We start from the raw sequence: 27566 nt of genomic DNA, 5'->3' as shown, positions 1-27566 counted from the left end.
TTTAACCTGTTCCCTGCTAGAGAACAGGTTAAAGAGGTTTTCAAAGCCATTAAAAATTGAGGGCCTATCCTCACACATGTAGCGGCGATTCACAGGTATTGCAGTCTTTTCTCCCATTCACTTCAATGGAAAAAGGCTGCAATACTGGCCGCTTCATCTGTGTTGACGATTCACAGTGAGCAAGTAGAAATGAAGGGGAAGCAGCAATTTTACAAGGATAGGCCATCAATTTTTACTGGCTGGCAAACCCCTTTAACAGAAGTTATAATCAATTAGATAGACATTTTTCCAATTATATTTCTGATAAAAAAAGTATTTTGAGAGGTTAAAAGTAGTGAAGTTACGTACAATTATTATAGTAATATATGTTAAAAAGTTACTTATATAAAGAAAATAATGTATTAAATTATCTCTTGGTATTTTTTTCAGTTTATTTAACAGTAATACGAAAACCGAGATTCAAATCCAAAATCACCCAGAGGTTGAAAAAAAATCTAGATTGTATTTTATGGCAAAATCGCCCAGCCCTACGATAAACTATATAATTTTGGTATTGCCGTAATCGTATTGACCCGCACAATGAAAGTCGTAAAAAAAAACAAACAACAAAATACAATGGAGAAATTACCTTTTTTTTCCATTCCACGTCACAAAGAATCTTTTCAAATGCCTAGCAAAAAAGCCCACATACGGATATGTTGAAAGAAAAATAACAAAAGCATTATGAGACTAGACATGGACCGCACATCCACAATATATACTTTAATCTAAGCTGCTAGGCATAATTTATAAACATGAACATGAGGTTCTTTCTTAACATTTTGATCAAACTGTATAAGCCCACGTGCCACTTCACGGCGACCTCATTTAAAGTTGGTCCCTACTCTAGTGGTTGCAGCACTGCATGGCGGCCACTGCCACTGCAGCATCGCTCCTGCAGAGGGAGCAACGCAGAGGCACAAAAGCACCCATGCTATCAGGCTATTCCAAGCCTCGTTGGATCTGGGCCACGCCCCCCCAAGTGCAGCACTACAGCAACAGATACCAACCCACAGGACCACAACATGTGAACAGAACATCTGAGAGCACAAGCAAGAGCAGAAACACTTATGAGGTAATTCTTAAATTAAAATCAGCTGGGCCAAATGTGTGGAGTGCTGGTTCCAAGTAAAACAACAAAAAAATGAGGGGGATAGACTATATGATACCATTAGCATTGTGAGACGTTGCTGTAGTGCTGCATTTCTGGGGGGACGTGGCCCAGAGCCAAGGAGGCTTGGCATGGCCTAATAGCATGGGTGCTTTTGGGCCTCTGGGTTGCTCCCTATGCGGTGCTGTAACCGATAGAGTAAGGACCCACTTTTAAGAGGTCGCCGTGAAGTGGCAAGTGGGCTTGTATACAATTTGATTAAAATGTTAACAAAGAACCTCAGGTTCAGGTTTATAAATATTGCCTAGCCACGATAGATCAAAGTATATAGTTGATGTGCGGTCCATGTCTAGTTTCTCACTAAGTGATGGAAAAATAACGAAGTTATGGCTCTTGTAATGACGATGGAAAAACAAAAATTAACTGTTTCTCCGAGGCGTTAAAAGACCTAAGAGCTACCATATTATGTTTAAAAAGTACAATTCTATAGAGTATATGGCTAACAATAAAAAAGGTGAGAAATGTCAACTACATTTATAATACTCTCATCACTCAAAAAGAAATCCTGTTTTTACAAAATTACGCTAACTACAGGGAGCAAAAAAATCTCCTCCTCCTCCTCCTCACATGCACTTCGCACTGTGAGGAGAAGAGAGCGAACAAGCGGCAGAAAGCACGGCCATCACTCGGATCACATCCAAGTGACAGCCATGCTTTACACGGCCCCATAGACTTCTATGTCCCAAAATAGGGCATGTTCCATTTTTTGACGGGCCGTCAAAAAACTTGGTTATGTGAATAGCCCCATTTGGGGTCTATTGTTCTTACTGCGGCCGTGTTCTTCCGTATTCTTACTGCGGCCGTGTTCTTCAGTGACTTCTCCTGAAGCAGAATCCCTGGCCACAGAGGCCTGTGATTCCGCTCCAGGAGAAGTCCCTGACTTCACTGTCCATATATGGACAATGACATCAGAGGCTTCTCCTGAAGCGGTCCCCTTCAGTGGCGCTATCTACAGGAAAGGGGGGTGTAAAGGGAAGTGTCCCCTTTTAATGAAGATGGAGGGGGGTATGTATGTGTGTATATATATATATATATATATATATATATATATATATATATATATTTCGCATATCTTAATGTCCCATGAGCCAGGTCTGTGATTACAGACCTGGTCGTGGGAATCTACTCACAACAGGACAATGTTAATATGTCATTGTCCTGACGCGATCAGCAGAGAGTGAGACAGGAGATACTGCCTATTGATCTCCTGTCTCCACACTCTGCAGGAAGCCAGGGATGTATCCTGTGGTGTATTCGTGCACCACAGGACATCCCCCACTGATTAACTTATCTCCCTCCCCCTGCGCGCTCATGAGTCGGCTGGTGATGTCATATCACCACGCCGACACATGTGAGCCGGGCGCGAGCGGCACTATTGTGCCTGCGCCTGGCTCAGGAGAGAGCATACCGGCAGGGTTTAAATAGCCCTGCGCTGGTATGTTCGCTCTCCGTTTCCTGTTCCCCAGCTCCACCAATGGACCTCTCCTCTCCTGGTCTCCTCTGCCCAGCTCACCACTTCATTAACGCCCTCCACTCCGCATGGACGCTCACTGCTCCACCAACGATCCCCTGAACAATAAGTGCTAAGTATCCACGTGTAGCAGCAGCTACACGCAACCCTCTCTCCCCTACATAACGAGTACATACCCTTGCTTCTCCCCCTACTCTCCCGCTATACAACGAGCTAACACCTACATTTAACCCTTACTTATTCCCCCTATACAACAAGCACAAACCCTTTATACAACCTACACTTCCTTAATAACCCTTTTCCACCTGCCTGCACATTATCCCCTGGTCCTCTTGTTACACTTCCCTAGTAACCCTTTCCCACCTGCCTGCAAATTACCCCCTGGTCCCCTTGTTACAATCCTTTCCCACCTGCCTGCACATATCCCCTGTTCCCATTGTAACCTGCACTTCCCCTGGTACCTGTTTCCCCACACATTAGCCCTTTCCCACCATTTACCGGACACATCAACCCATTCCCATTGTTAACCCTTTATCCTTCACATCTCTTGTTAACCCTTAGTGTACAGGGACAGTTATAGTTAGGAGGGAGTGGGACAGAAATCTTGAGCGTGTGTGTATTGTAACGCAACTTATATGTATGTTTAGATAAGTGGGTAGTGGTATAGATTAGTATTGTGATAGCTTGGTAATAATATTGTGACCCGTGTAGTGTCAGTGTATTCAATACATATTACTTGTAATGTGTATTAGGATATACGAATACTATACTGTGATTATTTACGGTGTTTGGTGTATATTCTAAGAGTGATTACTGTATGTAATAATAAATATGACCTTTTATTAACTATACAATTGTATTCCCTTAGTAGCAAAGCAATTAGATTAACGTTAGTATAAAAGAAAGATAGGGGAACTAGACATAACCCTAGTGACCCTAAGATAAAGGAGGTAGTAGTGGGCGACACTAGCCAGTTAACTCCGCTATTACTATGCACCCTTTTACAGGGAGGGTGCCATTTATGGGGTGCTATGTATAATGGGGGTTGTGTGGTAATACCTACAGGGGTGCTGTGGCAGTATCTACAGAGGGCAGCATGTGGCATTATCTACAGAGGGCAATGTGTGGCGTGATCTACGAGCTGTGGCAGTATCTACAGAAGGCAGTATGTGGCCGATCTACAGGGGGGCTGTGGCATTATCTACAGGGGGTCTGTGGCCGTATCTACAGGGGGTCTGTGGCCGTATCTACAGGGGGTCTGTGGCCGTATCTACAGGGGGTCTGTGGCCGTATCTACAGGGAGGCTGTGGCCGTATCTACAGGGAGGCTGTGGCCGTATCTACAGGGAGGCTGTGGCCGTATCTACAGGGAGGCCGTGGCCGTATCTACAGGGAGGCTGTGGCCGTATCTACAGGGAGGCTGTGGCCGTATCTACAGGGAGGCTGTGGCCGTATCTACAGGGAGGCTGTGGCCGTATCTACAGGGAGGTTGTGGCCGTATCTACAGGGAGGCTGTGGCCGTATCTACAGGGAGGCTGTGGCCGTATCTACAGGGAGGCTGTGGCCGTATCTACAGGGAGGCTGTGGCCGTATCCACAGGGAGGCTGTGGCCGTATCCACAGGGAGGCTGTGGCCGTATCCACAGGGAGGCTGTGGCCGTATCCACAGGGAGGCTGTGGCCGTATCTACAGGGGGGCTGTGTGCCATTATCTAAAGAGGGCAGTGTGTGCCATTATCTACATGGGGGCTGTGGCAGTATCTACAGGGGGCTTTGTGGCTTTATCCACAGGGGTAGTGTGTGGCATTATCTATAGGGGAGCTGTGGCATTATCTACAGAGGGAAGTGTGTGGCAAAAAAATTACAAATGAAATTCAGCCACTTTTAAAATGAACAGAGAAAAAAACAGATGCAAAACGGGTCAAAATTGGTTGTTAAAAACAGAAACGCGGCCCGGAACAGATGCAAATTGGATGCAAAACGGCTGAGAAAAACTGACCAAAACGGCAGTTTTTATCGTCCGACAGTCGGACCCGGTCATGTGAATAGAGCCTAGCATTCCCTGAAGGATTAGAAATGATCTCAGAAAAGGGAAGAAAGTGAATCATGTAAGTTCCCAATATTACTGATCTACTGAAGTTAATTTGTTTATGTTTATCCAGCTCCCCTGCAAGTGACACAGAGACAATCCCAAAATAGGGAATTTAATTTCAAAGAATAAAGGTTAATTTTAACTCATCTGCAAGAGAGAATAAACGTGACAACCCTAATTATTCCAAAAACAATGCCGCTTCATCAGCTAATTAACTTATAATTCATCCCCTCACAACCAAATAAGCATGAGTTCTGCATCAGCGCACGGAGCATTCATTGCTTAAGAAAATCTGATTTGTAAGTGTAGGCAGCTAATGTTCCAGCAAAGAACATAGTAAAGTAATCCTGACACCTCTGACAGGAGGGAACCTGCAATCTGTGATTAAACACACAAGTGACACCGTGTACAATGCAAAATAATCATGTTAATAAATGCGATGCTCTGTATGAGGCCTTCACAGAAAAAAAACAAAGGCCTTATGGGTTATGTATATATAAAATCAATACATTTATGGATAGTTCACTAATATCACTAATCCTCAAACCTTTTGTACTTCCCCGAAGTAAATGTACACGAGGCCCGTGGATAGTGAGACTGTCAGGAGGCCTGTAGAGGATGGTGTGAACCCACTGTGTTACCAAGGGATTTAACGTTTAGCTAAAACGGGACAGGGGGTCTAAGGGAGCCCCAGGCATGCACCCTTTAGCTCCTATACAGGGATATAGACTTTGCTGCTAGGGAACCCCAGGTCTTTACCCCTGGAGTAGTCTATCTTGGCACCGGCTGACGACTACAGGTGTGGTGCAGAAACAGCAGATGGCATGCAATGTCAGGTATAGCAAAAGTCAGGACAGGCAGCAGACGGGCACTCACAGTTCATAGAGCAAAAGGCCAGGGAAGACAGCAGAGGTTAGTCACAGGTCACAAGCAAAAGGTCAGGGCAGGCAGCAAGCAAGGATAGTCAAAGGTACAAGCTGAAGTCAATCACAGGAAATCCAACAAAGTGTAACACAGGGTATCACTAATAAACTAGGATGAACCTAATTGCCTTAGCAAAGCGGAGTAGTAATTTGGTGTGCGCTGGGCCTTTAAGGGAGGTAGAGTCAGAACGTGCACTAGGAAGAGGCTGAGGATCAGGAGGGGTGTGGTGGTGATGAAGGCCGTGATTAGACAAGAGAGAGTAAGGGAGAGAGTAAGGGACATGGCACCAGCCAGGAGTCAAAGGAGTCAGTAGAGCGGTAAGTATATGGTGGTGGGGGAGAGCTGGAGCGGCGGCCGTTATATAACGTAATCATTTCAAGATTAATATTATAAGAAATAACTGATTTATAGCCACCAAATTATGGTGCAGAACCTATATAAACCATATAGCTTGTTTTGTATTAAGGGCTGTATTGTTACATATAAGGCTACATTTAGACAAGCATGTCCGATTTGCTAGAGAATTGTTACCTATAGGAATATGGAAATACAAGACGATGGTATGGAATCTATTATTCCCAATGCTTCATGAAACATACAATGTACCCGTCACTGAAAGGACCACTATAAGCTTAGGTATCTTGGAGATGCAAGTCATTCAATGTTAAATGTGATCTAAATGTGCTTACTAAACAGCCACCACAACAAACGGTAAATTGCCGGTCATTCATTAACCCACACAAAATGCAGCAAGTGTCATTTTTTTTGGAGCAAATTTAGACTTTTGCGCCTTTTCTATGCCATAAAACTGGCGTACAACTATTGATAAATTCCCTGCAGAGCGTCCAGCATCTACTCTGAATCAACCCTCTATTTAGCAGACCTGTGATAGAGCCAAGCTGCAATTCTAGGTAGGGCCATGGTGATACCATTTTTATATCAGGTAGACCAGACTTCGGGTTAACTTAGAATTAGAAAGCATTAGCACAGAATCCGGGCTTCTGAGGATTCCACACAAATGTAAGAAATATATGAAATTGTGTGAAGAAATTTACCTGGAGGGATTTGTTACAGAGGCACTGACTGAAAAATATATGGGATCGGGTTAAGAACATACAGTTGCCCTTCGAAAGTATGACAGCTTTTTCTTGTTATACTCAATCTGGCAATGTACCTGGAAGAAAATAATTATACTTATGGCATATTTGGCAACATTTCTTGGTGGGTGTGTCTTAAGGGACGTGAGTTATCGAGTGGGTGTGGCTAGTGGGCATGGCTTTCTTCCCAGAATTTCGGCATACAAATAAACAAAAATTTCTGCATGAGTTTCACTGACAGCTACTATGTTGGTCAGTATCTCTCTGGTTATCCGGTTGTATACAGGCAGGTGATGTCTCGCTTAATCACTAGGGCTAGGTGACATGTACTGACCACTACTGGTAGTGTAAAACCCAGCTTAGATAGTGCCACACTTCGTGCCCCTTGTAAATGGTGCCCCACATTGCCCCCAGTAGATAGTGCTACACACTGCTCCCTGTAGATAATGCCACAGTGCCCCCTGTAGACCATGCCACACAGCCCCCTATAGACCATCCCACACAGCCCCCTGTAGACAATGCCACACAGCCCCCCCATAGATAGTGCCCCAGTGCCCTCTGTAGATAATGCCACACCCACTGTAGATAATGCCACAGTGCCCACTATAGATAATTCTGCATACCCCCCTGTAGATTGTGTCACATGCCCCCAGTAGATAGTGTCACACATTAAAGATGATATATATACGTATCAACTTCATTAAGTTCAATTCGCATTAAGATGTTAAAGTGACAAAGTTTAAACATTTTCCAGCATTCCCAAGAATTGTAAATGTGAACACATTTGTGTTGATTATATGCAAATATATATTTATTATTCAATTTATTAACTATCTCGTCTAGTTTGGAGATAGAGGGGGATCGCCAATTTTTTGCAATAGATGAGGTGGCGGCTTTTAGAATGTGGTACAGCACCGTTTTATGGGGTTTGGGGATTAAGTCAATACTTAATATTAGTAATACAAGTACTTGTGTTAATCTATATGATATCTTCAATACATTCTGGGAGAGGTTATTGATGGAGAGCCAAAAGTTAGTACGGTATGCTTTCCAACATCGAAGCAAGATATCTCTCCATTTCTTTGAAAAGCTATGCTTAGATGCTCCACGGTGGATGACATAGATTAAAGTGTAGCTAAACGTTTGACAAACTTCTGACATGTCATAGTGACATGTCAGAAGTTTGAATTGGTGGGGGTCCGAGCACTGAGAGCCCCACCAATTGCTAGAATGTTGCTGCTGAAGTACTCGTGTGAGCGCTCAGCTGCTTCGTGCCTGTCCGGCTTTTTCCGGAAATAAATGTATCATTGTACGGACTCAATAGAATATCTATGAGCCCGTACTCCGATACATCCGCTTTCCGGAAAAAGCCGAACAGACACGAAGCGGCTGAGCACTCACACGAGCACTTCAGCTGCTTCGTTCTAGCAATAGGTGGGGGTCTCAGTGCTCGGACCCCCACCAATCCAAACTTCTGACATGTCACTATGACAAGTCAGAAGTTTGTCAAACGTTTAACTAAACTTTAAAGGAGACAGAGGTAGAGGTTGTCACCCACAATGATGACTACACCAATTTCCCTCTCCTAGACCTCTAGGGAAATATACAGTGGTGGCTGGCACCTGGGATGAATAAGGGGCAAATAAGTAATAAAATACTTTGATTAGATAGACATTAGCTCTCCTGCAGAGGAGGTTGGCTAACTGTTGTGACCGCGGTCGCTGACAACCAACACGCTGTACTCACCGGCAGCCGCGACTGCAGGACACTGAAAGCTTGCCAGCGTCTCCCTCCCAGGAGACGCCAGCACACCTGATTGCACTGTTCTGCTATTGCCTCTAGGGTGTGCGGGCTGGCCCTTTAAGGCCAGGAAAGAGGGCACGCACCCTAGAGGCAATAGCAGAACAGTGCAGTAAATTGTTCCCTACCCAATCCCCAGCTTACCCTGGACTATAAAAAAGAACTCTTCCCTCTTTCTCCTTGCCTGAGCGTTGTTGTGTCTACCCATGTTCATTGTTGAAAATGGTCCCTTAGTTTTATCTTGTGTTCCCGTATCCTGTATCCCGTATACAGCAATTGTGTTTGTTCCTGAGCGAAGTCTAGTGTTGGAGTCGAGTTCATCCTCTGTGCCATGTGTCATCTGCCATGCCACGTGTCATCTGCCACGCGTCATCTGCCATGCCAAGTGTCATCAGTGCCAAGTGTCATCAGTGCCAAGTGCCTGCTTCTCCTCGTGATTGCTACGCCACGTGTCTGCTACGCCGAGTGTCTCCCAGATCATCTATCCAGGTACTCTTGTCCTAGAGACTGTTATTGACTATACTTTGGCCAGCTGCTACTCCGCTATGGCGGAGTCGCCTTGTGGGTCCACATACTGTACCCCATAGCCCGACTCTAACATTTATTAAGGTACCAAAAACCCTTTTAAATCCTTAATAAAAAAATGATAAAGAATGGACACTACTTAAATGGTATATGCTATATATAATACAGAAGCTGTGCTCTGGACCAGAACTTTCTCATCTTTCCTTTCTGTATATAGCAGTAATGATTAGCATTATAGACTTTGCTGTGTGCCACGTCCTCTTCTTTTGTGTCAAAATCTAAGTCTCCTCTTGAGGCAAAGATCTTAATGTGTAACCTAAAGGTATTCATTCTTATTTCTGACATCAAGAGATCAAGGGTCTTCTTTCAGACACAGTTTAAACGCTGACAGAATTTCATTATTCTCATTATCACCATTGTGCTGCACAGCAATCATTGACCTGTGATATAATACAAGTTAAGCACAGCAACACAATGAGAATTGAACTGCAGGAACAGTACAAGAAGTCAGTTCAGCAATAATAATAGATAATCAGATGTAAGATCAATGCACTGTCCAAGTACATGATGGGAGAAGTACTGCATGCTTTCAATGGAAGGGATTTTCACCACATTGTACAAATAAACCGTTTTTCTAAAATAAACATTTTATTGTGAAAAAGGATCTTTTTAATATCAAATAGTAGTAAAAATATTTTTATAAGATGGTCTTACTAAAGCTTTATTCACATCTGCATCGGGACTCCGTTCATGGGTTCCGTCTGAGCTTTCCGACAGGGGAACCCATAAACGGAATCCAAACTGAAACCATAGGTTTTTGTTTGCATCACCATTGAAATCAGCCCGGTGCAAATGGTTTCCGTGTAAGGGTTCCGTCATTTTGTCGGAATGAATAGCGCAGTCGACAACGGCATTGATTTTGTCAAAACGACGGAACCCTTACCCAACGGTGACAAACAGAAACCATTTTCACCGGATCCGTCACCATTGAAATCAATGGTGATGCAAATGGAAACCTGTGGTTTCCGTTTGTTTCAGTTTGAATTCCGTTCATGGGTTCCCCTGAAGGAAAGCTCACACAAAACCCATGAATGGAATCCCGATGCAGATGTAAACGAATCCGAAACAATACCAAGGTGAAGTACCTTCCCTGAAGAGCTTACTCAACACGCGGTTATGTTCCGCGGGCAGATACATCATGGTTTAAATAATGGAAGGAGTGACTCAATGATTTTAAAGAAAAACTGGGGAGGTTTTTTGCAGCGCTACTGCTTATAGTTGTAGAGTGTAAGTAAATATATCAGCTGCAAATAGAAAAAAGCAGAGAATTGGAGCAGCACTGTGAACAAATGCCTGACTAGGCTGGTGCAAGGCTTCAAAAATAAAGGAGTGACCTCTCTTTATGTGTTGGATATCCAAAAAAGAGAACGTGAAGCAGCACTCAAATAAAGTGAATTTATTGATCCAGCATGGAAACACAACGTTTCACCTCCTCTATGAAGGCATTTTAGGTGAAACGTTGTGGTTCCATGTTGGATGAATAAATTCACTTTATTTGAGTGCTGCTTCACGTTCTCTTTTTCAGCTGCAAATAGGGTATTTAGAATAAAAGTGTCATTTCGAGCCTTTCAGTTAAAAACGGATAGTATTACAGAAGGCATGTACGATTTCCACTTCTTTTTACAAGAAAGAGCTCTGATATATATACAGTAACTAACAAGTCAAGCTCCTGCATTTTCATCACAGATTTGTATCCTCTGGAAATAAGCAATAAAGGTTTCCATTGAATGACCGAAAACGGAGATCTTGAAAACCATGAGGAATTAATACAGAACTGCATAACTGTCAAGATCTGTGGGTATGTGGACCCACAGGCCCATACCGCCGTAGTGGGATAGCAGCTGGCCAAACAGGGTACCAAGTAAAGTCTATAGTCCGAGCAAGGGTACCTGTGATAGTCCAGACAGTAACGATGGCTAGGCTCAGATGGGACTTGGCACCAGACACCAGGCGTGGTGTAACATAGCACGACTCCAACTTATTAAGGTACAGGAACAAGGCAGCATGGGATACAGGTAGCAGGAACGGGAACACTGGGGACAGGAAAACACCAAGGGACCATTTGCTAGACTGACAAGGAAAACACAACAACAACACTCAGGCAATGAGTGAAGGGGCAGGGCCCTTCTTATAGTCCAGGGTGATCTGGGAGCAATCAGTAAAATCTTTAACATGTGTGTGCGCTGGCCTTTTAAGGCCGGGAATCAGCTCGCGCGCACCCTAGTGGTCACTGCAGGACAGGATGGCCGCACGTGCTGGCATCTCCGGGGAGGAAGACGTCTGCAGGATGATAGAAGTCTGCGGTCTGTGACCGTGGACGTTACAATAACTTTCCATTATACAATAAGAAACCTTTACTTGCTGACACCACTGACACTCCGTTTAACATTAATGTTTTATTTACTAAGCACTAAGCATGTGTATGTGCAAACAAGCATATTTAAGATCTGGACCCCACAGATGCTGAATATGTTGTTGTATTTCAATGGTACTATGAATAATGCCACAGTGGTGAATACATTGTGGCATGTGCCATTGCATGTCGTACTTAGTGCTTCCAGAGGGAGGCTCTGTAAAATGGAACCTTATTCAAAAATAAGCGACTGCATTAGGATTCTGTTTTGAGCACCATATTACAAGCCAAAATGCATATGATCGTGCGCACAAAATACAGCGGATTTCTCCCAAAAAACAGTGCCACATCTATCCACAGGTTCGGTGTAGTACTGCAGTTCAGCCAAATTCAAGCTGCAACACCAGACACAACCAATAGACAGGTGGAGCGCTCCTTCTGGACGAAAGCAGCCATGTTTACTTATCCTTTAAGACCTGAACAGCAATATAATTATGTAATAAACTAAGAAAAACTGACGGCACATTCAGGGAGTCCATGATAGAGTATACACATGCCTGAACCTAACCATGGCTACTAGAATTAAAACCATATCTTACTTTAATTGCTGGTTTCTCAACAGTTTATTACACAAAGTTACTTCATTTTTATTTCATGACCAATAGTATACATAAAAAGTTAAAACCCATTTAAGGCTATCCAACATTGTACAAGCTACAGCAACACACATTAAATACAGTCTGAATACAGAGAAATTCTATTTTTCTTGGCTTCCAGGAGCTGGTAGTATAGAATATTTTCCAAGCTGCAATATTGAGGTTGTTGCTAAAGATTAAGTCTGAATGGCTTCAAAAGGCTGGTGAAAGACGAATTCTTTTTATTGCATTTGACCCCCCAATCAACGGGCATTAAGTGTACTCCTCGTTTATAGAAAACACTCCTTTGCCTCATGAAACATGGAAAGGGTAACTACCTTATACATCTTAAGGTTACATATTTTCTTGATTTCTGCAGACTATTATTTTATATTTTAAACAAAAGTAGACCTAAGAATATGAGAAACGGTAGTTCAAATTTTTTTGTTTTATTTAGCAGAATAATACATATAAAATAGTAAAAAGCTTTATATTTCAAATAATAAAAAACGTGATTTAAAGCTTGACTGGGATAGATAGAACTATATCCTAAGAAAAATATGCTGACTTTGAGTTCCAAAAGGATGATATAATATTAAATATGATAACGGTATGTCTCCGGGTTTTTGTTCCAGGGCTGTTTCTTTCTACTATAATTGGGGACAGTTAGTTGTCTATCATTTTGGGGCCTATAGGCAACTGTTTTTGAAAACTCAATTACGGAGCAAGCATGTGTAAGCTTAAACAAGGCACTAAGATAGGATAGTCACAATGGCACAATATGCAATAACATTAGGATTAGTGTGGTTCCGACCTCTGGTACCCCATTATTCCATGACTGGATGGCTGAGAAAAACTAGCGCTGCTGCCCCATTATTCTAAGCATTGGTGGGGATCCCGGCAGTCGGAACCCGACGATCAAAAAGTGATGCCATATCCTAGCAATAGACCATCACTTGTAAAAGTGGCCAAAAATGTATTTTAGTCATGTACATACACTGTCCCCTAGTCCTTGCATCCTCTATACTAGGCTGCTGTGAAGTACTGTACAGTATCAAATGCATTTCCAAGTTGCAACGATCACATCAGCTGCATTACCAAAATCCATATTTGCACTTATCTCCTCATAAAAGCTAAGGGTTACTTGTTTTTTCATGAACGCATGCTGGTTATGCATTCTTCTATTATTTTCTGTAATATCATTATGCAGTTTGCCCTTTAGAATAAATTAAAATATTTTACAGACAGCAAAGGTCAGGCTTACTGGTCAATAGCTACCTGCATCTCCCCTTTTACTCTTCTTGAGTAATGGTACGACATCAGTTATACACCAGTCCTGCAGCACTGACCCTAGTAAATTCAATCTAAAAAAATTTGATTAAAACAGATCTATCAATCTATGAGATGGTGTATCAATTACCAGGCTCTGCTTTAGGCCTCGTTTACACGAGCGTGTGCGTTTTGCGCACGCAAAAAACACGGCGTTTTGCGTGCGCAAAAGGCACTTAACAGCTCCGTGTGGCCTCAGCATATGATGCGCGGCTGCGTGCTTTTCGTGCAGCCACCATCATTATGACACTCCGTTTGGATGTTTGTAAACAGAAAAGCACGTGGTGCTTTTCTGTTTTCATGCATCCTTTTCACTGCTGTTGCGCGAATCACGCTGTTCGCACGGAAGTGTTTCCGTGTGACATGCGTGGTATTCACGCACCCATTGACTTCAATGGGTGCGTGATGCGCGAACAGCGCACAAATATAGAACAGGTTGTGAGTTTTTTGCAACGGACTCACGTTGCACAAAAATCGCGGACTGTCTGCATGACCCCATAGACTATTAGAAGTCCGTACGACACACGTGAAAAGCACGCGCGTCGCACGGACGAATAACACGCTCGTGTAAACGTGGCCTTAATATATGTGAATGCCAACTGGGCCAGGTGCTGCATCAGTATTTAATCTGCTTAGACACAACTGTATTTCCTCTTATGTTAATAGAGCAATATTAAATTAACAAGTGTAACTAAACTTTAAAAAAAAAATTGACATGTCAGAAGTTTTGATCAGTGGAGGTCTGAGACCACCACCAATCGCTAAAACAAAATGGTGGAAGCGCTTGCATGAGTGCTTTCCTGCTTAGTTTCTGATTGTCTTTCCTCGGGATAGCCGAACGAGGAGTGTGCGGACTCAGACTTTCTATTGAGACCATACATTGCTCCCAGGAAGGCTGAGAAAAGCCGATCAGAAACTTAAAAGGCACAGCGCTCACACGGCCACTTCTGTCATTTCGTTTTAGCGATCGGTGGCGGTCTCAGTGATCGGAACCCCACCGATCAAAACATCTGACATGTCACTATGATAAAGTTGAAAAGTTTAACCCCTTCCCGCATTTTTACGTACATGCACGTCGGGGAATGCAGCCTGTTCGCTCATTCCCACGTGCATGTGCATGATGGAGATTGTGCGGGCACAGAAGCTGTGCCTGCACGATCGCCGCGGGAGCCCGGCTATGACTGAGAGCCAGGCTCCCGCTGCAACTGCCGAGATTGAAGAAACCTTCAATCTCAGCCGTTTAACCCATTAAATGCTGCAGTCAATAGCGACCGCGGCATTTAAATCTATTGACAGAGGGAAGGATCTCCCTCTGCCACCCATCGGCGGCCGGGTGTCTAACAAAGACCCCCGGGCCTGCCCTGGCTGTATGCCTATTAGGCCATGCCAGAGGCATGGCCTAATAGATTGCCTGTCAGATTTACACTGATAGTATACCAAAGTATTATTGCCTAAGTATACCAAAGCATTATATCTGCGATCAGAAGATCGTATGGTGAAGTCCCCTAGTGGGACTTAAAAAAATAATTAAAAACAGTCAAATACATTTTTGGAAAATATAAAAAAAAAAGTGAACAGTAAAAATAAAATAAAACCATGTTTTTCCATAAAAAGTGTAACAAACAAACATGAAACGTACACATATATGGTATCGCTGCGATCATAACACAAAGAATAAAGTTAACACATTAATTCAACTGTATAGTGAAAGCCATACAAAAAAAAGCTAAAAACAACGCCAAAATCTTCAAAAAATATAATAAAACGTAATCAATAAGTCCCATTCACTGCAAAATAGTATTGATAACAAACTACAACTCGTCCCGCAAAAAACAAGCCCTCATATGGCGATGTCAACGGAAAAATAATACAGTTATGGCTCTTGGAATGCGGTTATGCAAACATTTATTATTTTTGTTTAAAAGGTTTTTTATTGTGCAGACGTAGTAAAACATAAAAAACATAAACATATGTAATATTGTTCTAATCGTACCGACCCATAGAATAACGGTAACATGGTATTTATGCCACATAGTGAACGGCGTAAATTTAAAGCGTGAAAAACAATGCAGGAATAGCGGGGTTTTTTTCAATTTCCTTCCCCCAAAAAAAGTTAATCAATATAATATATGCACCAAAAAATGGTGCCATTGAAAAACACAACTCGTCCCGCAAAAGACAAGCCCTCATACGCCTATGTTGACGGAAAAATAAAAGGGAGTTATAACTCTTGGAATGTGAAGATGAGAAAAATAAAAAAGAATGCTTGGTCATTAAGGCCAAAATAGGCCTGGTCATTAAGCGGTTAATTACCCTTTAATTACAGTCCTTCTACATGTTATCTTGAAATGGCAGTTGATTATCTATAAGTTGCATATATTTACTAAACAAAAATTGTGTTGCAAGGCACATCTTTATATTTCAAATAGCTGTATATGCACATAAACCAAAAAAGCTCTAAGGCCTCACGTACACGACCGTAGCCATGTGCACGGCCGTGATTTTCGAGTCGGCCGGGGGCAGAGTGACATCTGCGAGCCGCCCGCAAACTGCGGGTCATGCATATGGCCGCGTCCATTATTCTCTATGAGCCTGGACCGCCGTAATAAGACATGTCCGTTCTTTCTGCGGTCCAGGCTCCTGGGCCATGCACGGACCGTGGAAACCACAGTCGTGTGCATGGGCCCATAGAAATAAATGGGGCCGCAATTCTCCCGTGGATGTTCGTGTTCATGGGGCCTAATGCTAAAGTAGGCTGTTGGTTCAAGATTCTCACCAGTAGTTTTCTTTAACTACTGTATGCCATAGCTACAGGGGGTAAAAAAAAAGTTAGATTCGCACATGGGCCATAGTATCAATGAATCTAAAATAAAAAATGGATCAAGTTTGCAAATAGGCTTAATTAAAAATCTCCTACCATTTTGTGTCTACGGCTCCGATACAGATCTGTCGCTCCATGGTTACAGACTGCAAACAAACCCTTTACGTAGCCTTATCCTGCAGTCATATCTTCTTACATCTCTGTCAGAGAAACCTGGGTGACACCCAATATGAATTCCCTTACAACTCCCATTGAGGCTTTACCATAGCTTACCTAGACTTCTTTATGAATAGATAAGCAGAGATCAAGGAGCGGCAGATAAATCTCTACCTACTAGGCAAATTTGTATTCTAGGAGTTGTAATAGTCATCAAACTGACAGTAGCTATGCTTTTCCAAAAACTGATGTAACTAAGAACAGGTCTTATAAAATTTCTAGAGCCGAGAGAATAACACTACTAAATCCCTTATATTTAACCACTTACAGCCGCAGCCAGTTTTGGCCTTTCTAACAGAGCCCCATTTTTCAGATCTGCCGTGTCTTTTGTTGGAATCATTTTTTAATTATAATTTTACTTATCCAAGTGATTTTGAGATAATTTCCAAAACCTATTTTTTAGGGACCAATTCAGTTCTAAAGTAGCTTTGAGGAGCCAATATATTGGAAACATTTATAAATCCCCCCCATTTTAAAAACTGCACCCCTCAAGGTATTGAAAACAGTATTAAAAAAGTTTGTTAATCCTTTAGGCATTTCACAGACATTAAAGCACAGTGGAGGTGAAATTTAAAATCATTGGGCCGTGAAAAATATATATTTTAGAATAATATGCAGAAAAAAGAACCCCATAATTTGTTACACTATTTCTCTGGCAGGGCCTAACAGGCTTCCGTACATATCGTACATTTTTAGGCCCCGACTGCCACAGCAGCAATCGGAAACCCCGAATTGCGTTGTTGGGGATTATGGCTCTGTAATCCAAATAGATGGCACAGTCAGCATTGCCCATAGCATCTAAGAGGTTTAATGGCCGTTACATGGCTGTCATTCACCATCGGACTCCCGAGGTGATTGCATGGGCATAGACCCTGTGCCACCGCAATCACCTTGACTTACAGGTACAGCATTTTGCAGAAAGTATTTTCTGTTGATGACGTACATGTACGTCAAATGTCGGTAAGGAATTAAAGGTGATTGGTTGATTTTAGTTTAAAATTCTCCATACAGAACAAAACTCTGTAAAATGAGTCAATAAGGCAGATTTATCAAATCATCAAGAATCAAGAGTCAAGAACTGCCATAACAAACTCCAGGAATCTTTCACATGTGGATTGTGCTATATTTATCTAACAGTTGTACCATAGGATACTAAAAATATCTAAAACTTAAATTTTATCCTTTATAAGGGGTTTCTATATTTTTAATATCTTTAGCTGACTATACAAATTAGATAAAAGGTTGGGTAAAAAAACTGAGGACTTTCGGTAATAAGACAGTCTAACGTGTATAGGGGCCTTCCAACTCTTCTCTGACGGCAGATGGCAACAGAAAAAAGAATGGGTCATGTTAAATTTCAACATGCCCAATGCATTTTTACCCCGGTGACATACCCACTTGTAAAAGGGTCTGGTAGCAGCTCATTCCCCTCCACCCATTTAAATAACCATGCACGTGGTGTCGGGAGAAATGGCTGTTGGTCCAACAAGCTCTCTCGTGTATATGGCCAGCTTTACAACAGAATCTTGAAATACAAATAGACCTTGTGATTGTTTTGGAAGCTTTGCTACTTTTAGAGAAATGCATCATGAGACATGTGAAATAAAAAAAAAAAAAGAAGGTTAGCGTATCAAACCCTACAGATGTATTAATCTTCTATAACGTCTTTGCTACGTATCGATCGAATAACCAATCGCCTCCAATGTATAGATCTTTCCAGTCATGTTGCGTTGGCATGTGTATTATTATACATAATTAAGATGATATGGCGAGGATTTAAATGAACTGTATTTGTGCCAATGAAGTTACTTCTTATAACAGAAGATGTCTTTCTTTGGCAGAACAATCTTCCTCATAGTCAAAAGCAGATTGCGGTCATCTTACCCCATGACATCACACAACTGCAATGATCAGGCTCAAGGCAAAGTTCTTCAATAATAAAAATATAGGACAATTTAGGACCCAAACTCTATAACTTTAGAAACATCCCCACCTTATTAGCAAAGTTCACTCTGAGGCAAACATTGGAATATTGCACTAAATATCGAGTGAGGGTCCAGATCTAACAGCACAACCCTTAAAGATGACTCTCCAGGCTCCCCATTTACTAAAACCGTATTCACACGAACGTGTCAGTTTTGCGCGCGTAAAAAAAATGCAGCGGTTTTCCAGCGTTGCAGTTCGTGTGACATCCGTGTACGGCGCGTGTCTGCGTTTTTTACGAGCGTATGTCATCCGTATCTCATCACACGTTTTTTAAGTCAGCAAAATAAACTGAAGGAGGTGGTTTTCTTTTTCTCATCATTTCTTTAGCAACTGTTGCGTGAATCACTGACAGCACACGGATGTGCGCCCGTGTGCTGTCCGTGATTTTCACGCACCCATTGACTTCAATGGGTGCGTGATGCGCAAAAAACGCACAAGTATAGGACATGCCTGAGTTTCACGCAGCGGCCACGCTGCGTGAAAAACACTAAATGTCTGAATGGCCCCATTGAATTGCATAGGTCCGTGTGACATCTGTTGTTTTAACACGCGGAACACAGATGTGAAATACGCTCATGATAATAAGGCCTTAGGCTCATTTTCCTCAGTATATGTATGGCAAATACCGGATATTCTTCCTTTTCTCACTGGTGGTTTAGTAGTCTGTACTTTATGATTATTCTGCCCTTACTGTAATATAAATCAGCTCTCCATGCACTGACTTCCTGGTGATCATGTGATGAGCTTGTGTTTATAGACAGCAGCCAATCTAAAGAGGCAAAACTGCAGTGGAGAGGAGGGAGCAACAGCCTGAACCAATGAAGAGACAGGAGGTGGATTTCAGACTACCTAGACTCCCTGTAGGCACTGTAGCTAAGCTGTAGTCACAGATCAAAGCTCTGCCCTAATAGAGCTGAACTAAAACGCAAGCAAGCCACAAGAACTGGGGAAAATAAATAGCAGGTAAGCAGAATCTATAGGCACTGACTTACATATCATTTTTAAGCTCACATTGAACAGTCGCTTTAAGTTCCTACTCAGTGTTATAGGCTCAAAAGTAAAGTCTCAGTGAAAGACGTTTTTTTTATGAGAAGTCCCGGTTCCATATCTATAGAGGTATATTGTTAGGATGTTCCCTCGTACAATGTTTTTCTGGTCTGAATAAGTGAATGACCTTCCTCTTTAATGCAGAGCTTTTATTAGGCTCAGCATCATCTTTTTTGTGCTTTATTATCAAGTGCTTGGTGTATTATGTAGAAAACAAAAAGAACAATGCTCCCATGGAACGCAGTTTGCCTAGGAAAAGAGCAAATTATCTCCTGAGCCATCGTCACTTTATGCTTTGTTTCTCTACTTTCAGAGGACACTGCAGACTTCTATTATATCCTCTGCAAAATATATATTGTCCTGATATCAGCATGCCAGTTTATAAGTGGGCTCATTTTCCACTTAAGAATGTCAGGAGTGGAGGTTCTCAATGTGCGCACAATATAAGTTCTGTTTTACTAAACTTAGTACTAATATATTAATCTATTCTAACCATGTTATAAAGAGTCAAGTTCCTACATGAGGTGTTCAGACATTCATAGGAGAAAATGCTGGCAGTATTCCTGGCCAGAGGGATAAAAATGAATAATGACTGATTATTATATCATTAGTACTACTACTAATCTATAAGTAAAAACAACAAAACAAAAAAAAAAAACAGGACCCTCGACAGTTACTGTAGGGTGCAAACACTGATCGATCCAAATTCGGGTAAAGATGCACCAATTCACAGAATGGTGAAAAAACAAGGTTAACAATGTTTCATAAACTTGAGTTGCACAAGTCATTACCATATCTATACGGCCCACACTCCTAAATATTCTGACAAAGTAGTCCGTCCCCTAAGAATAATGGGCAAAGTACCCGAAGAGGTTTTTTTGGGGTTTTTTAAAACGGTTATTAGAACTTAAAGAGAATCAGTACCTCCCTTCTTTTGGAAATAATAAAAGGGTATGTCCCATGTTGTGGCAGCTGCATGCACACCAACCATGCCCACCTGTGGTTGGCGGGTTTTCAAATAGCTTGTTGATTGGACACACTATTTTGACGGTAATACAGCAGTGTTACCCATAAAACCATGTGGCCATTCACAATCATGTTAATAGACACGCGGCTTTGCAGGAAAAAAAACCAGAGGAATTATCTGCAAAACTGTGCGGCCAATTAACATGCTATTTGAGAGAGCATGTGGCTGAACTGTAGGGACGTATCCTCAGAGTGGCTTCTGGAAAAAGTTATGGAATATTTCAATGAGAAATGACAACATTCTTAGGCCTCATGCCCACTTCAGTTATTTTCTTCAGGGTGCTATCCGTTTTTTTTAACTGATAGCACCCTGACACATTGATTTCAATGGGGCCATGCACACTTCCATTGTTTTAACGGAACCATGTGGCCGTTCTAACAAAAATAGGACAGGTCCTACTCCTATCCATTTTTGACGGAAGAGTCTCTGCCTTTTCATTCATTTGGTCTCTTTGAAACAACGGACTGCACATGAAGCCATCCGTGTGCGGTCCGTGTTTCACGCATCCGTCTTTAGCGACCGTACAACGGCCAAAGGAAGTGTGCATGAGGCCTTACAGTACAGTCTGATTTCTACAGTAAATTTTGAACAAATATCTGGAAAAAAAACACTGATAAATTCTATGATTTGGAAAATTAATCTATACATTTGTCATTCATCTATTTATTTATCTATCCATCCATCTATTTAAATGCATCCATAAATAACATTGTGATGTAATTATCCATCAGATGACACATACTTAAGCACATGAGCAGTACATTTAATCATGAATAAATATTACATTTCCCTGATACATATTTAGAGACTCATAAATTATGTAATATAGACGGCTCCAGTTATACAATAAATGATGGTCTGTGCGATCCTTACAGACGGTTTTAATTCGATAGACATTTAGTAGGTAAGTATAGCTCACGTTTTGATTCTGTTAGGGTAAGCCTGTCCCTATCCGCTCATTCAGATCACAGATGAACAATTATATTTATGGACACTTGATACAGACAGAATACAGGAACCTCCACAGACTACAATGGAGAGCAGTGTGCCAGCATGCCACCTCTTCATTCATTTTTAACCGTGAACGGGGCTCACATGGATATGCAATAAATAAGTAAAAGGCCCTTTAATTTTGAATCTGCATTCAATAAAAGAAAACATGTCAAAAACAGAAACACACTTGTATATGTACAAAGCAGCTGACACGCAGGCAAACACAGGTAGATGCTGTTACACGCCGACACCTCACTTTGATTCCGCCCGTTTAACACCTTAAATGCCACGGTCAAACGTGACTGCGGCATTTAAAGTGTTAGAATCAGGGGGGCGCCCCCTCAAACAATCCAAAGTTATTTGACCGCGACATGTGAATAGACCCTTTAAGAACCACTGATGAGTACCTTTTGACAGGGTTTTTTTTGGTTAAAAATACATGTAAAAACCGGCAGTGGATGTCTAAGATTGTAATCATTTTTTTTTACAGCATTTTTCAATAATGTCTTTGTACAGGCGTTAAAAGGGTTGTCCGAGCATGGGGCAGTTTTTCATACTGATGACCTATCCACAGTATAGGTCATCAGTACATGATCAGAGGGGATTTGACACCTGGACCCCGCAACGATCAGTTGCTCCGGCTGCCTCCAGGCACCAGATACTATGCAATGTCAGCAGATGGCTCCGGTCACAATATAGCGGCCATGCTGCAGTACTGTAACTCTGCTAATATTCAGTTGAATAGGAGCAGAGCTACAGTACTGCAGCACGGCCGCTATACTGTGACCGGAGCCATCTGCAGCTGGCACGGACATCCGCTGCCACTAGGCAGATGGAACTGCTGATCGGTGTGGTATCCAGGTTTTGGACCCCCACTGATCATGTACTGGATAGGTCATCAGTATGAAAAACAACCCCATTGAACAACCCCATTTTTTAAGATATATTGAAAAGTATTTTACGGAGAAAAAAAAATATAGAAAAAATGTGACACCTTCAGCATGCTGCGTATTGGGAAAAAACAAAACAAAAACAAACATTGTGTGTGTAATTACGTAGCATGCAATCATCTTATAGGAGGTGTACATATCCTATAAATCATCATAGTTCAGGCAATCTCAGGGTTAGACCCAGTAAAAGATATACAGACAATACACATCAAGAAAAGAGATGAGATTATCTAGAAGTGGGATAAGGGGGAAGAGCTGAATGAGCTAGAAAGCCACAGCTTCCATTTAGGCCTCATGCACACGAACGTATTTTTGTCCTCCCGTAAATACTGGCATAAATATGAGTCCTTGGTCACACGTATTCGACCCGTAGTGCACCAGTATTTACGGACCCGTGCCCGTAAATACGGGCCGGGTGTCACCCGTATTTACGGGCACGTTTTTGCTGCAAAATTACACTGCAGTAATCGGCAGCCCTTCTCTCTATCAGTGCAGGATAGAGAGAAGGGACAGCCCTTTCCGTAATAAAAGTAAAAGAAATTCATACTTAGCCGGCCGTTGTCTTGGTGACGCATCCCTCTCTTGACATCCAGTCCGACCTACCTGGATGACGCGCAGTCCATGAGACCACTGCAGCCAGTGATTGGCCTGTGATTGGCTACAGCGGTCATCCCAGGAGGCCGGACTGGAGGAAGAAGCAGGGAGTTCTGGGTAAGTATGAACGTCTTTTTTTTTTTTTTTTTTACAGCTTTATCTATATTGTGATCGGCAGTCACTGTCCCTGGTGCTGAAAGAGTTACTGCCGATCGTTTAACTCTTTCAGCACCCTGGACAGTGAATATACACTGACGTCGCCTAGCAACGCTCCCGTAACTACGGGCGCACACACGTAGTCACCCGTAATTACGGGAGCCCCATAGACTTCTATGGGCCTGCCCGTGCCGTAATTACGGCCTGAAATAGGACATGTTCTATATTTTTCAACGGCACGGGCACCTTTCCGTAAGCATACGGGGAGGTACCCGTGGCCAATAGAAGTCTAAGTGATTACGGGTGTTTTTACGTTCGTGTGCATGGGGCCTAAGTTAAAGGAGCGTTTACAATTGGCTCCTGCGTAACTTAATTCATGCCAACAATTGACCTTAATACTTTTAGTAAACATTTTCATAGTTGGATGGCAGTCAAGAAGTGATTTTTAAAGAAATAGGAGACCAAAATAAAAAACCTCTCTTAAAGTTACACTATATGGCCAAAAGTATGTGGACACCCCTCCTAATTATTGAGTTCAGGTGTTTCCAGCCACATCCACTGCAAACAGGTTAATAAAATCAAGCACACAGCCATGCAATCTCCATAGAACAGGGTGCCCACTCTGAAGCCCGCGATGCCATTCTGTGTGGTCCCAACCATTGGGACACAGACATGCTTGCTTGTGTCTGGTGAATGCTCATGTATTTCCCATGTTAGAGAAAAGAGGAAAGCCCCACACCTTGGAAGAAGGGACAGGTAAGTACTAATAAGCACTGTCTGGCTGACACTACTGGTGGACACAGTGGGGCTGGCACTCGTATGGCGAGCTAATTATGTGACTGGCACTATAGGGCTGCAATTATTATTTAATTTAAAGATGCAATCCAGGCAAAACTGTTACTGTGTTATGTCCAGTGCAGGCCTGAGGTTTCAGTACATGGCTGGTATTCTCTCTCTTGGGTCTTCATTGAATTCCTATGACTCTGGTCCCAAGGCCCTGAACTAGTCAGTCAACGCAATGCGTTAGTTTTACTTTCAAATGGGTATTCCCATCTAAGATAATATGGCATATCTACCGATTTCATAAAATATCTGGTAGACAGGGATTCCATCACTAGGACCACCATATATACAGCCATTGCCCCCTCTCCTGACAACAAGTGTGGGCACGCGGTCAGCATGAGGTGATGCGGCCGGCTGCACTAATGAGCGCAGGCACAGAAGACAGAACATGGGGGTGTTTTGTAGTGCGCCCATGTTCTGTCTTCAGTGCCGCCGCTCATTAGTGCAGCGCTGGTCGCATCACCTCATGCTGACCGCACGCACTTTTCAGGACACAGGAGCGGGGCAATGACTGTATCACACAGCCGCAGCCCCAGCCCCACTCTTATACATTCACGTGTTACAATGCTAAGCTGTGTGGCGGCACAGCTTAGTATCGAAATACATAAATTAACGGTATCAAAACGTTTGAGGTTGCACAGCACCGAAATAGTATCGATATATCAATGCAGCGTGTAACTCTACATGTGAATGCAGCAGCCAATCACAGGATGCAGCGGTCACATGGGATGAAACGTTAGGATGGCGGAGAGACGCGTGTTTATTCAAGTGCAGTTTTCCGTAGAGGATATTCTGGCTGAAAAACTGTACCACAATTTGGTGGAGTTTTTCGACCGGAATTCCCTGTGGCACCCATGGCGAATACGCAGTGTGCTTTTTCGTAGTATATCCGTCTTGTGTGAACATACTCTTAGTCTCTCACAGAGAAGTAGGAAATCTCAGAGATTTGGACTTCACTCTGCTGATGAGAGGAAGCAGAACTCTTGTAATACTGAGAAAATCATCACAATATACAACGTGGCTTCGTTTTTTATATAGATTTAAAATGTGTCCCACTACAGATATGAAATATTTGCACTTTCACCTCCAAATAAAATTTTCCCGGCTGGAGTTTGAACCTGGAGAGCAGATGGTCCTGTATGCCTCGGATTCAGGTCCGTCTGATCTCCTTGCGCAATCTCTTAAAGGGAGAGTTCAACTTAAAAGAGGTTCTCAACTTTGGACAATCCCTACTTGTTAAAAGAGTCCCTTGACAAAAAAAACTGATCAAAAAGTCTCCCCATGCTGGGACCCCCAGTGATCAGCTGTAATCTGTGGGGAAACCTGGAAGTAAGTGTTCTCCCTGCAGTGCCGCAACAGGGGAAATGAAGCATTACACAGTGCCCATTCATATCAATGCGTTGACTGTTTGATGCAGGACAGGACAGATCCTACAGAGCTAGAGACGCTCCAAGTAACTACTCTCCACTCTGACCAAGCGATGAGGATCCTGAACAGGAGACCCCCCTATTAACTCAGAACTCTCTAATAAGGCATATTACAAGCTTTTCTAAACTGGACAATCCCTTTTAGTAGAAATGCCGAGTGTCTTTTAACTGGAGTTACACTGTAGGGCTATGTACACACAGCATACGCTCAGGCTCAAAAATACGAGGCTGAATACAGAGAAAAAAAGCTTCTGAAATCCAGGCGTATTTGGATCTTTTTTTAAAGTGTTTGTTATTTTTACAAGCGTTTTTGAAACATATTTTGAGGTGTATTTTTAAAGTGTTTTTTTTTTAAGTGTCAACTAGAAATAGGAAAAATCAGCTCGCAAACACTTCAAGAATTTCCGTCACAATTTTTTTACTAAGTGTATTCTTACGAGCCGTTTTTTAATTCACCGGCGTAAAAATCCGCCTCATATGAACTACCCACCCTATTTCCTACTGAAATTAATAGGAAGCTATTTGCAGGTGTTTTTCATAGAACAATTCAAGTGTTTTACACTCCAAAATACGCCTGAAAATATCATGTGTGAACATGGCCTAAAGGGGCTGCCTGCTTTGGACAATTCCTACTTGTAAGAAGGGTCCCTTAAAAATAGGCTGATCGCAAAGTTTTACCCCTGCTGAAAACCCCAGCGATCCGCTATCATCTGTGGGGAAAGCTGGAAGTAAGTGTTCTATTTCCCTGCAGTGCCACCAGAGGGAAAATGAAGCATTACACAGTGCCCATTCAAATGAGGACAGGTCCTCCAGAGCGAGAGACACTCTTTGTAACCACTCCCCACTCTAGTCCAGAGATGAGAATCATTAACGGAATCCCCCTCTATTAAATAGGAATCCCTGAATAGGGTGTATAAAAATAGGTTTTCTAAACTGGACAACCCCTTTAATGTCTTTAGGCCCCTGTGATCATTCAAGATAACCTGGTGATGGGATTACTGAGGTTTCAATGCTGAAGTCAAGCAGGCATTACATTGTGTCAGTACATCAGAACATTCAAAGCGGTATTTGAATATGATAAATTTGTGGCATATGCAAAGGTGAAACCCCCACCTATCGGGCATATGAAGATCGAATGACCCATGCTTTGAAAGGCTCTCCCCATTGTAAACTATGGGAGTTACGGAAACAGTGTGCCAGCCTGCTATGACAGGTAAACAAGGGTCATGGGTCAGATATTTATAGCATTTCTTATAAATAAACCATAAATGTCTCTCGTCGGAATACCCCTTTAAAGCATTTCAACTCGAGTTACTATTTAAAATACATTGTTCATGTTGCATAGACTATATATGTATGCAGATGTTAATCTATCAAAAGGTGTGCAAAAATTAGACTCTCATCATACTGTAGGCCCACGGATACCCATGTGTTTATCACAGTATACGGTAGAATAATAGTTTTTCATATTTAAATGTATCCTGCTGACACAGGCAATAAGTGTGGTTTGAAAGGGGCCTTAAATGGGTTTCTGGTTGTATGCAAATAAAGCTTATTTATTGTATAATAAAAAGTTATGATACTTTCTAATTATACTTTGGATCTCTGCTTGCTGGCAGTGAATGGGAACAATAGATTAACAACATGTACAGACCTACTGTAATACTTCTCACATCTGATAAGAGTCGAGACATTCGTCTATAAGATAAATACATCAGCAGCACAAATCTCTCTCCTGTACTGATAGTTTGCTGCAATGTATCAGTTTAAAGGTAAATGTAGCAGTCTAGAGTCCAGACGGTTTAGCTTACTGTCTATGTATAAAAAGTCAGTTCTGTACCTTTTTCAGTTTTTGGATGTGAACAAGAACGTTCCCATTCACTAACAGCAAAGAAAAAGTTGTGCAAAGGAGAAGTTGTGCAGTCGTCCATTGCAGCCAATCAGCTTCCACTTTTTAAAAATAATCTGCAGTGATAGGTTGCTACGGACAACTGCTCCAATTCTCTGTGAATG

General features: G+C 42.2%; 1 protein-coding gene across 3 annotated transcripts in view; it reads right to left on the bottom strand.

The window, feature by feature from the left end:
- The window catches only part of TUSC3 (tumor suppressor candidate 3), a 716299-nt gene that overhangs the window by 332006 nt on the left and 356727 nt on the right, over positions 1 to 27566 (bottom strand). The window lies entirely within an intron of this gene.

This window comes from Rhinoderma darwinii, chromosome 1 (genome assembly GCF_050947455.1).
Source record: "Rhinoderma darwinii isolate aRhiDar2 chromosome 1, aRhiDar2.hap1, whole genome shotgun sequence".
In the NCBI taxonomy this organism is placed as follows: Eukaryota; Metazoa; Chordata; class Amphibia; order Anura; family Rhinodermatidae; genus Rhinoderma; species Rhinoderma darwinii.
The sequence above is the reverse complement of the archived record's forward strand: the minus strand, read 5'-3'. Positions and strand labels throughout refer to the sequence as shown.